The sequence below is a fragment of the Pleurodeles waltl genome, chromosome 2_1 (genome assembly GCF_031143425.1).
Source record: "Pleurodeles waltl isolate 20211129_DDA chromosome 2_1, aPleWal1.hap1.20221129, whole genome shotgun sequence".
Classification (NCBI taxonomy): Eukaryota; Metazoa; Chordata; class Amphibia; order Caudata; family Salamandridae; genus Pleurodeles; species Pleurodeles waltl.
In genome coordinates, this window is record NC_090438.1 from 19,151,666 (window position 1) to 19,164,714 (window position 13,049).

Sequence of the window (13,049 nt, forward strand, 5' to 3'; positions counted from 1 at the left end):
TGCCCAGCTCGCCTGCTGCCTGACTTCTCTGCTGTGCTGCCCTTGCCCTCCTTTGCCGAGTCTCTGGGGCCCTTGCCTCCCTTTGAGGATGTGCCAGGTGACGGTGCCAGGAGAGTGCCTTTGGGGGCTGCCGTCTCAGGCCTCTCGCGCCGGCCCTTTCCCTTTTTCGTTTTCTTCCCAGGCGGTGGGCTGGCTGTTCCCTTGCTGCTGGCTGATGTTGCTGCCCTAGAAGGTGGTGGACTCCAATAGCCCTGGACTATGGTCCTTGGAGGTCCAGGGCTTGTGGTGGCTGAGGTGCTGGTTGGACTCTTACGAGTGGGAGGGGGTGGGTCAGGTGGTGCAAAGAGGTTAATTTTGGAAAGGAAAAACTTTTTAGGAGCAGTGGGAAGGGTAGGTGCAGTGGGTATGGGAGTGGAGGGAGAGGATGTGGTTGTAGGAGAGTCAAGTGTGCTGTCTTTGGGTGCAGGTGCTTGTGACGGAGGCTGTCGTGAGGTGGATGGCTGTTGGGTGGGTGGCTGCCTGCGTTTGTGTGTTTTGGAAGAGGGGGTGACAGACACAGTGGGAGAGGACACAGGGGACATGTAAATGGCAGTGGGGGTGGTGACTGCACGTGTGCGGAGTGTTCTGGTGGGTGTGGTGGTGATGGACGTACTGGCTGATGGTGGTGTAAATGCAGGTGTGAGTGGAGACGTCACAGGGAGGGAGGAGGGAGACGAGGAGGAGGGGGACACAGAGGAGGCAGTGGCTGTTGGCATGTCTGCATGTGGATGTTGCTTGGGTGAATGCTTGTGTGATCTGTGGTGCTTATGTCTGGATGAGCTGCCCTTGGGTGTTGAGGTGTGTGCAGGCTGGTCTGTAGGTGTGGCTGGGATAGGCAGAGGAACAGGGGAGTGGGAATGGGATGAGGAAATTGGAGGGGGGAGGCTAGAGACAGGGACAATGGCTGCCGTCAGTGCTGAGGCCAGAGCGTTGAACGATCGCTGATGGGCAGCCTGACCCGAATGAATGCCCTCCAGGTATGCATTGCTCCGGTGCACCTCCCTTTCTACACCCTGGATGGCATTCAAAAGGGTAGACTGCCCAACAATGGGCGTCTGGAGGAGGTCAATCATCTCCTCACTGAGGGCAGCAGGGGTAACTGGGGCAGGGCCTGAGGTGCCTGGGGCGAAGGAGATGGCGGGCTTCCTGGCCGAGCGGGCACGGCGCGAACGCTGAGGGGCTGCTGGGAGGGAGGAGCTGGTGCGCTTGGTGGCGGCTGTACCTGTTGTAGCGGTGGGCACGGATGTTGCCACCACCGCAAGGGAGCTCCCTTCCAAGGACGTGTCGGTGTCGCTGACGTCTGCACGGGGTCCCCGTTGTGGAGCTCCCCTCGCCCTCCGTCTCACTGGTGAACTCGGAGTCGGTTGCATGGCCCTCTGGGTCCATGTGAGATGCAGCTCCCTCGTGTCCGATGCCACTTCTCCTCCGCCTGATGATGCTAATGCACACATGTACAGGAAGAGCAGAAAAAAAGGGGGGGGGAATAAAGATATGTTGAGTGCATGCATTGGCGATACCGTTGGCGGAGAGGACAGACACAGAAGCCCCCTGCACTACGCCGCGCACTCAGTGTACACTAGTCAATTATTGGGACTTGCCCTACACGCCTATGGAGGACAAATGCACACATAGGTGACCCAGGGCCATGGATAGCTGTACTTAGCACCCTACAGAGGTGAGGGGCGGGGGCACAGGGCCATGCCTTACGGAGGGGCCTAGCCTACAGAAATCGCCCTGGCCTAGGGATACCCACAGTCCTCCTCCTCCACCCAGGCACCTCCACTGTCCGCTAATATCGCAGAATGTGCTGGTACTCACCCCCTTGTGTCTGCTGTGATGTCCTCACGCGCCCATCCAAATCGGGGTAGGCCACCACCAGGATCCGGGACATCAGGGGGGTCAATTGGCGTGTGGCACCCCTCCTAGGTTGGGAGGCCATCCCCAGCAGAGCCTCCGCGGTCTGTCTGCTCCCGCGGCGGATGTCCTCCCACCTCTTGCGGCAGTGGGTGCCCCGTCTGTTGTGGACCCCCAGGGCCCGGACGTCCTTGGCGATGGCACGCCAAATTTCGATCTTCTGATGGGCGCTGACCTATGTGACATGTACAGGGGGGGAAAAAAAATAACATCATTTTCTGCATGCTCGATGTGAATGGCCCCCCCTCCCCACCTTTGCCATGTGGCACATGCTCTCATCTGTCATCTGATGCATGCCTCAATCGCTCCCCTCCCCACCATCTTTCATCCACCCCACTCAACACAGCCATTGCCCACAAAGCATGCTCCCAGTGGACTTACCTGTTGGTCTGGAGGACCGTAGAGTAGCGCATACTGGGGAAGGACCCCATCCACGAGTTTGTCCAATTCTTCTGAAGTGAAGGCAGGGGCCCTTTCCCCAGTCGCTTGAGCCATTGTCTCTTCCAGACCGAGTTCACAGCAGCACTTGCAGTATAGGTCCTCTCCTGTGGATGATCAGGTATCGAGTGATTAAGCAGATAGGAAATGGCGGTCACGCCCACGGTGGTGCGTACCGCGGCGGTGCGTACCGTGACCGCCGGCACACTTCGTCATTGGCTCCTGAAACCCATAGGGTTCAATGTTAACCAATGCGGCTTTGCACCGCGGTCTTCGACCGCCTACCGCCACGGTGTGCCACGCCAGCGCATTGACCTCACATCCCATTGTCGCACTTCACAGGTCAAGCAGCCGCCATTTCAAGGGCCCACATGGCTCAATTCCTACTGCGTCACACATGCCTAGGCCTTGCATCGACACTCATACAAGCCATTCACTGCATAGAGATTCGTGTACTGAGGAAGCTGCGGGAACGTACCTGTGGGTTGATTGACTCTGTGCTCCATGTTGTCCTTCCTAGGCACCGTCCGCTGGGACTTGCGAGGAGACGGAGGAATGTTCCCGTGTACAGACCGCTGGTGGACCTGTCGACAATGGAAGAAAGACACATCATACAGACATACAGGCTTGACAGAGCCACTATACAGGAACTGTGTGCCCAGTTGGAGCCAGACCTGATGTCACCCATCCGCCAACCCACAGGGATCCCCCCTCTAGTGCAGGTTCTGTCAGTATTCCATTTTTTGGCAAGTGGGTCATTTCAAACTACGGTGGCCATTTCTTCTGGGATGTCTCAGCCTATGTTTTCCAAGGTGTTGTCCAGAGTGTTGTCTGCCCTGATGAAATACATGCGGAGCTACATCATTTTCCCTGAGGTGGGGGATTTGCCTACAGTGAAGGGTGATTTTTATGCCCTTGGACATATCCCCAACATCATAGGTGCCATTGATGGGACACATGTTGCTTTGGTCCTCCCCCAGCAGGAGTGAACAGGTGTACAGGAACAGGAAGAGTTATCATTCCATGAATGTCCAGGTGGTCTGTTTGGCTGACCAGTACATCTCCCATGTGAATGCCAAGTTCCCAGGGTCAGTGCATGACGCGTACGTCATGCGAAATAGCAGCATCCCTTACGTGATGGAAATACTTCAGAGACACCGTGTGTGGCTAATTGGTGACTCTGGTTACCCCAACCTGCCGTGGCTATTGACCCCAGTGAGGAATCCCAGGACAAGGGCAGAGGAACGGTACAATGACGCCCATGGGCGTACTAGGAGGGTGATCGAGCGGACCTTCGGCCTCCTGAAGGCCAGGTTTAGGTGCCTGCATATGACAGGTGGATCCCTAATGTACTCACCAAAGAAGGTGTGCCATATCATCGTGGCCTGCTGTATGCTTCACAACCTGGCTTTGCGACGCCAGGTGCCTTTCCTGCAGGAGGACGGTCCAGATGTTGGTGTTGTGGCAGCTGTGGAGCCTGCGGAGAGTGAAGAGGAGGAAGACGAAGAGGACGACACAGACAACAGGGACACAGTGATACAGCAGTATTTTCAGTAACACACAGGTAAGAATCAACACCGGCATTTTAAAATTACTTTAAGAATACTGGGTCTCTACTGTCTGACCTTTCCCCCCAATGTATGGTAACTGAGTTGTGACTTTCCCTTCCAATTTCAGAGATGTGGGCCCCACGGCGTGACCTCTGCTTTGTTTCCCCATGGACTACAGCTGTGTGACAGTGGTATGTTGTCATCACAATGTAACTGGACAATTTTGAACGGTTTTGTCAAATACATTTGTTTAAAAAACAGGCAGACTCCAGATGAATTTTGTGCAATAAGTGTGTTTATTAAAGTGCTAAAATTGGGGAATTGCTCTAAAACGGTGATGGGTGATGGTGGAGAACTGTCCATGGCAGAGTCCAGACTCTCAGTCTCACAGGTGCATTGTCCATATGCCTGTGGAAGGTGGAGCAGGGGCAGTTTAAGCTTGGACAGGGTGAACAAGTGGGACAGTGGGATGACATCCGGGGGTATCCTTTCCTGGCGGGGGTCTTGACATCCTACTCTGTCTTCTTACGTGATCTCAGGCCCTTCTTGCGGGTGGTTCTTCTTCTGCAGGGGGTGGGGTTCGTGTGGCCCGTTGCTGTTGTGTAGGGGCCTCCTGTCCACTAGCGCCGGTGGAGGTGGTCGGCTGTTCTTCCTCCATGCTAGTGACAGGGGCCCTTTGGGGTGCCACATGGTCCCGCAATGTGGTGACAATCAGGTTCAATGCCACAACGATTGTACCCATTGCGGAACTTATGTTGCGGAGTTCTTCCCGGAACCCCATGTACTGTTCCTCCTGCAGGCCCTGGATCTCCTGGAACCTGGCCAGGACTGTCGCCATCATCTCCTGGGAGTGGTGGTACGCTCCCATGATGGAGGTGAGGGCCTTGTGGAGAGTGGGTTCCCTGGGCCTGTCCTCCCTCTGTTGCACAGCAGCCCTCCCAGTTCCCCTGTGTTCCTGGGCCTCTGTCCCCTGGACCGTGTGCCCACTACCACTGCCCCCAGGTCCCTGTGGTTGTTGGGTTAACCTGGGTGCCCTGTAGTGGTAGACACACCGCTGCTTGACCTGTCCTGGAAACAGAGGCATGGGCCCGCTGGGTGGGTGCTGGTGTTCCCAGAGGGGGGTAGGTCTGCTGTGGCCTGTGGCTGTCTGAGGGGAACCGACTGTCCAGAGGTCCCCGATGGTCCGGGCTGGTCATCTGGTTCCAGGTCGACAGAGCTGCTGTCATCACTGGGGGCCTGTTCTGGGGGTGGGATGGACATTTCTGGACCCTCCTGGGCGGTGTGGTGGCGTTCGGGTCCTGCAGGGGTATAAGAGTATGGTTATTGCTTCTGTGTGTGCCATAGCGTGCAATGTGTGGGTGCCCTTGTACCCCAGTGCTGGCATTCCCTTGGGGGAGGTGTTGTGAGGGTGGTTTGTGGGGGGGATGGGTATGTGCAGTGGGCATGCTTAGGTGATGGGTGTCCATGGTTTGTGGTGGCATGCAGGGCTTGGTGTTGGGATGGGTGGGTTGTGCTGGTGAGACATTATCAAGGAGGATGTGTGATGGAGGGTTGGGGGTGAGGGTGGGGGTGTGGGTTGGCATGCTGGTGGGTGGAGGGGATGAAGTAGTTGAGATTAGACTTACCAGAGTCCATTCCTCCGCCTACTCCTGCGAGGCCCTCAGGATGCAGGATGTTCAAGACTTGTTCCTCCCATGCTGTGAATTCTGGGGGTTGTGGTGGGGGTCCGCCGCCAGTCTTCTGTACCGCGATGTTGTGTCGCGACACCATCGACCGCACCTTCCCCCGTAGGTCGTTCCACCGCTTTCGGATGTCCTCCCTATTTCGTGGATGCTGTCCCACAGCGTTGACCCTGTCGACTATCCTTTGCCATAGCTCCATCTTCCTGGCAATGGTGGTGTGCTGCACCTGTGTCCCGAAGAGCTGGGGCTCTACCCGCAGTATTTCCTCCACCATGACCCTGAGTTCTGCGTCCGAGAACCTGGGGTGTCTTTGGGGTGCCATGGGGTGGTGTGGATGAGGTGTGGGGTGGTGTTTGCGGTGATGAGTGTGGTGTGTGTGGTGGTGTGTGGTGTTTTGTGCGTGGATGTAGTGTGGGTAATGATGTTGTGTTCCTCTGTGTGTTGGGGTTTTCGTAAGCTGTGCTCTCTCTCTGTCTCTCGCCTTCTCTCCGAATTTCTAGTAGTGGGGGTTTGTGGGTGATGTGGGTGTGTGTTTTATAGTTGATTGGATGTGTGGGAGTGTTGTTTGTATGTGTATCAGGTGTGTGTATTTCAAATTGTCCAATGTGGCTGTTTTTTGGAGCTGGGTGTGTATTTTGAACGCGGCAGTGTGTAACGCCAACGGAATACCGCGGTTGAATGACCGCCCCGTGGATTCGTGGGTCGGAATGGCATGGGCATATTTCTGTTGGCGTGACGGTGGAGGTTTGGTCATCGCCAGTTTTTCGCTGCCCGTTGGTGTGGCGGCCTTCTGTGGATGTCGGGTTTTTGGCGGTTTGGCTGTTGTGGGTCAGAATGACCGTGGTGGTTTACCGCGACCGCAGCAGTGTTATGGCGGTCTTCTGACCAGCGGTAAGCGCCTTTTACCGCCGAGGTTAGAATGACCCCCATAATCAGTTATTAAAGCAATACCTGCAACTAAAGAGAAAACACTTTCTTTCGACAGATGTCCTTTAAAACTTGGCATGGGAATAACTACTTCATCTGCTGGCATAGAAACCGTAGCACTGCATGGGAATCCCTGATGAAGTCTTCTGATGTTAAATGGAAATTATCACTGCAGGCATCTGTTAGACTAAGGCCTATATTTATTAAGGTTTTGTGCTGCCCGTACACTACTCAAGGGGGTGCAAGTTTGCCACAAATCATAAACACAATGTATTAAGCCAAGCAAGGACCCCTTTGGTGGCCATGCGTGGGTTGATAAATCTAGAGTAATGCAAGCTAGCCCATATTGCTACCTTGCGCTACTCTGCCCAAGAGAGGCATTCCATGTGTGGGGTATGGGTGTATCCAAACATCCCCCAACCTTGTCTGCCGCATCTACCCCCTCACCTTAGAGACAGAATTCTGACATGTCCTTGTCCTACTCTACTAATCTGGCACAAAACAGCCATTTTATCAGTACAAATTTGATCCTTGATCACTTTTCAGTGAAGAGGATTGCAGAGCCATCCACTCTACAGTCTCACCGAGGCTCTATGATATGTAGACCTGTATCATCAGTTGAATAGTGATGTTGTGGAAGTTTACCCGCAATAAGTTGAGATATATTCTGCTCAGGCAGCAACACTCCTGTTAGAACTCTCAACTGACATCTATCTTGAACAATAAATATATGTATATTTTTGTGAGTGATCAGCATAGGGAAAGGTGCGGAACACATTGTGACGCGAAGGGTTAATTAGCTTGAGCAGTGTAGATGAGCGTGATGCCTGCTGAAACCCCCGAACAACGTGGAAAAGTTCATGATGTTATTTTCAAGCTTCTTTGTGTAGGAAACTCTGTCTCAACCTTGAGAACGAGAGTGCAGGGAGAAGATGGAAGGAAAACAAAGGCTGGGGAAGGGCAGAGTATCCATGAGACAAGTGCTGATAATATAGCTAGAAACTGCCAGAAAGAGATAGAATCCAAGCTTCAAGTTATTTAAGCACTGAAGTGCTGGTGAGGTATTTGAAGCTCGCAGATGGGTTGTGAAAGCTGCCATGGCCCAGCGCTGCCTCCCTGTTTTGCTGTTCAGAGACCGTGATGCTTGAGGGGGAGAGAGGTCCAATCAGGTGGTAGAGGGTTTCCCAGCATTTCATGGACTAAGTTAAGTTCCACACAGGTATGAAAGGCCTTTGTTTCTCTGCTCTACTATTATGATTGATTATTATGCTTGCACTGTGCTTATAATCTGAAGTATTCAGCTCATTTTTATTTTGCTTTCTGAACACCATAGTGTGAGCTTGCTGCAGTAAGTGAAACATGCATTTTGGTGTGCAGTAAATCAAAGCTTATCTGAAGTATTCAGCTTGTTTATATTTTGCTTTCTGAACATCGTAGTGTGAGCCTGCTGCAGTAATTGAAACATGCATTTTGGTGTGCAGTAAATCAAAGCTTATCTGCAGTATTCAACTAATTTATATTTTGCTTCCTGAACATCGTAGTGTCATTCATTTTGGTATACAGTTAATCAAAGCTTATATCTGTCAATGAACTCTTTGCTTATATATATACATAGATGCTCTTTGTAGTGTACTTATATATAAATAGATGCTTTTCATTGCTATTCTTATTCTACTATTGTTAATGTGCTAAATGCCTACATTTACATGAAATTCTAGTAAAGCTAAATTGTATTAATAATTGGCGTGTGGTCCTTCATTAAGCATCCTTATTGACTTATACCGAACAGGTGTCAATCAGTCACCTGGATAAGACAGTGAGTTTATTAGATGTAATTACAAAGACTTTTAGTATTTAGATGTCTATACCTAAATAGTCTTTGTATTGTACAGCCATTTTAAGTCATACACAATATAATGTATTACGGTGATCTAGAAATGGGATAATTTCTAAGCTAGGTTCCATGTAGTTCTGGAATATTCCTGTTCCTTCATCAGTCATCCCAATGTGTCTTCACCAACTTGTGCTGTATTTTAAATGAGTTGTGATCTGCAAGGACCATCACTACACATAACACAGGGTTAATGGCCTCACTCTCATTTTTGCTGCAGAGGAATGGTGGAGCTGATGTTTCTCTGGTGTCCAAATGGCGTCAAATGCCACATGAATAGTTTGTCATGATCCCAGTGGTGTTGTGAAAAGTGCATTCTACTACAAGGTCTGTGTAGTTCTTCTGCTTTCCTATTGTGTTCTACAGCAAGGGTAAGTCTGACAAATCGGAAGAGACTGAAATAGTCAGAAGTCAACTTCTTGTTGGGTTGATGTTTTATCATATCCTTGTGGATTACACTTTGAGCTAATTCTTATTGTTAGCAACTTTTTGCTGGTGTGTCAATAGTCAGCACAAGAACCTATTTATTAGGACATGGGCCCTTATCAGCTTGTCCCATCAATCAATCAATAATTTGTTGATCCCGGTACTCACCCGGTAGGGTCTCAAGGCGAAGGGGTTGGGGGTTGCTACTGCTCGAAGAGCCAGATCTTGAGGCACTTTCCGAAGGACAGGAGGTCCTGGGTCTTGCATAGGTTGGTGGGGAGGGAGTTCCAGGCTTTGGCGGCGAGGTGGGAGAAGGACCTGCCGCCGGTTGTGGTGCGGTGAATGCGAGGGACAGTTGCAAGGGTGAGGTCGGTGGAGCAGAGCTAGCGTGTCGGGATGTGGAAGTTAAGTCGATCGTTGAGGTAGGCCGGTCCGGCGTCGTGGAGGGCTTTAGGAGGGTAGATTAGGATTTTGAAGACGATCCTTTTGTTGACGGGTAGCTAGTGTAGGGTTCTGAGGTGGGCAGAGATGTGTTCGTGGTGAGGGAGGTTGAGGATGAGACGTGCTGAGGCTTTCTGGATGCGCTGGAGTTTTCTCCGGAGCTTGGCAGTAGTTGCTGAGTAGAGGGCGCTGTCGTAGTCCAGTCTGCTGCTGACGAGGGCGTGGGTGACAGTTTTTCTGGTTTCTACGGGAATCCACCTGAAGGTCTTGCGGAGCATATGAAGGGTGTTGAAGCATGAGGACAAGATGGAGTTGACTTGCTGGGTCATGGAGAGAGAAGAGTCTAGTCTGAAGCCAAGATTGCCTGTGCGGGTGGTGGGTGTCAGGGGCGGCCCCAGGGTGGCCGGCCACCAGGAGTCATCCCATGCTGACTTGTTGGGTCCGAAGATGATGATCTCGTTTTTTTCTGAGTTCAGCTTGAGGTGGCTTGCTGTCATCCAGTTAGCGATGGCGAGAAGTCCGGTGTGGAGGTTGATCTTGGTGGTTGCTGATGTTCCTTGTGAGGGAGAGGATGAGCTGGGTGTCATCAGCATAGGAAATTATGTTGAGGCCGTGGGGTCGGACGATGCTGGCGAGCGGAGCCATGTAGACATTGAAAAGGGTGGGGCTGAGTGAGGATCCCTGGGGGACTCCGCATAAAGTCTTGGGGGCCTTTGACCGGAACGGGGGAGGCAAAGTCAAGGAGGTGAGCCAGTCCAGGGCTTTGAGGCGAATCCTGGCATCGAAGAGGCATGTGTAAAGGGTTTGGTGGCATATGGTGTCGAAGGCTGCAGAAAGGTCGAGAAGCATGAGGGCAACGGTTTCACCTTTGTCAAGCCTGGTCTTGATGTCATTGGTGCAGGCGATGAAGGCAGTCTCGGTGCTGTGGTTTTTACAGAATCCAGATTGGGAGACATCGAGTATGCTGTTGTCCTCCAGGAAGCAGGAAAGTTGGTTTGTTGACTATCTTCTCCATGATCTTCGTGGGGAAGGGGAGTAGGGAGATAGGTCAGTAGTTTGTGAGGTCTTTGGGGTCGGCTTAGGGTCGGCATTATGGCCATAAGTCACTGTAATGAACATAAACGGAATAAAAAGGGCGTGGATTCCTGCCAAGAGCCTTCATGCCCACCTAGTCCCAAGCATGAATGTGGGGACACAGACACAAACATCCTATTGTGTGACTTGGGCCAGAGCAACCCACACTAGTGTCTTTCCAGTTCCCTGACCACCCATCATTACTGTAGCCCTGTCAAACTGTTTGTCTCAATGATTCTCATTGGTTAAATATAGGTGGGCTGTCATGAATGTGTAAGGGAGGTTTCTCTGGTTTCTAGTTCAGGTGTGAAAGCAGGTTATATATTCCAGTGTGTGCTTTTGCTGCAGGGCTGAATGCCCATATTGTGTATGTCTCTGTTGCTGGCTATTCATACTTGAGCCCAGCGCTGGTGGCTGCAGAAGGACATATGGACTTACTCTAGTCTGGAGAGGTCTATTCTGCTACCAATCTCCTCTGTACCTACTATTGGTCACTACCAACAACCCAGAAAAATGGCTGGAGTTAAAGAGTGACTATATACTGCTGGGTTATCTGGTAAGTCACAGGAGCATCTGATGTCTCCATGGATACATTTATGCAGCCTGAGTCATCTCTGGCTGTTTTTCATGTGCTCCTGGACATGATTTTTCAGGTTAAAGTAAATACAACCTTATATTTTCAAAGTGGACTTCTGCTGGTCTTACTAAATGTTTGAATTTTAAATGTAAGAGCTTGCAATGTAGCTGCAGGGAGCTGAGTGAATGCGGTCTCCAGTCACATAACAGAATTGAACCATGAGAAGCATCAATATCATCAAAATGATGCTATGGGTTATAGAGAAAGGTTCATTTCTAAGAAGGTATTAGTGGTATAATGAAATCAAAAGCAATTTGCTCCTTTGAACTATGTTATGTGCAGTATGTATAGCAGCCCTCGTTGACTGTGAAACATTGAAATGATTTTAATCAATCATAGAAAACATTTACTTATCTATCCACTAAATAGATATATCTAGAAGATATTATTTTTCGGAAATATTTTTTTATTTCTAGGTTTGATAAGCAGAGTATCAGAGTGATGATAATGACTATTCCTGGAATGTGAATGAATTCATTTTAATTGCACTATCTATTAACAAATTAATTCCAGTAATCCCTGTGTGAGGTTTTTTAATCACTTTCATTCTCTATTATTATTGTTTTGTTAATCCTGGTAAATTGTTTTTTAAATGTATTTGTTTTCAACGGCAGTACCTAATTGCTTAGATCCTTGTTTGTTTCAGTACTTTTCAAGTGTGAAGCATGATGTTTTCTTTATGCTTCGAAAACATCTTTCATTATTGCCCATTTTATCATTACAAGCCTTGAAACTATGTAAAAACCTCACATTCTTGCTTCTATCTAAAATTCATCATCTTTGCGCATTAAATTTGTCCTCATTAGGAGATGCTTATTAGGATCCATTTCTTTATATAGCTCAAATAAAGTTGGCCAAGAAAATAAAAATTAAGCAAAATGTGATTTACCCCCTCAGAGCTAAAATATCCTCTTGTCTCTTGTCACCTTGGACATTGAAATTATTATCTAATGGATAAAGCGGGGCTTTAATATGAAGACACTTGCTATCACTATTATGAGAAAGAGCTAGCTTGCTCATCACTGATAACATAATATTTCTTCAAAAATGCGAAGGATATCCCGTTCACACCATTAGGATCCCTGTATAATATAATGGAATAGCAATGTGGCAGACGGGATATCCGTCACATTTGTGATGGAGTATTTCCCTCTGCCAAACTCTAAATCATGCCCCTAGTCATTCAGGTATCTGTTTGTAATACCAAGATTTGTTAAGATTTTCAAACCTATATATACATGACACCAAAATGTTTATTTATTACTGTTAATTGCACATTCATTTAAAAGTATCTACTGCGAACGAAAGTAACATTAGATTATAATTTCACTAATTTCTCCACATATTGTTTTAATTAAATGCGTTGATGCCTAGAAGGGCATACTAGGCTGCCATTTGCTTGTAGTGGTGTAAGTAGTAGGAAGGGGTAACACACAGGTTCAAACAATCTAAGGCCCATATTTATGATCTGTATGGCACAAGGCAGCACAGCAAGTCACAGCCAAACAGCAGGAATGCTCCATTTTTAGCCAATATGGCACATTCCTGTCTTTTCCCACTGAAATGGCACTCTTTTTACAGCCTGTCGCCAAAGCAGATACCCTTGCACCATTGTGATATGGTGCCTGTGTTTCATGTAGGATTGTTCTTCAGATCTCTATAGAGGTCACAGACAGCAGGTCCAGCACTCTTCTGTTCTTTCAAAGGTCAAGTTGTGCTCTGTACAACTGGGGTTAAGGTGTCAATTTTGCACAATTTCACACACACATGCATGGGGTGACTCCTGGCCACACTTTAACCAATGAGCTAATAGTACCCCTAGCTAATTCTTCTCCCTTTTGCAACACATCTTTTTCCATTACTGCACTATTCTTAGTGAAATCCAATATAACATTCCGTAAGCTCACTTTCAAATACAACTGTGTTTCCTGAGTGTGAGAAACTGGGATGATGGGTGACTGGGGTGTGAGCCCTTGTCAAGCATTAGACACAATCCTTTTAAGCATGAACCACAGAAAGTCACTAAATTA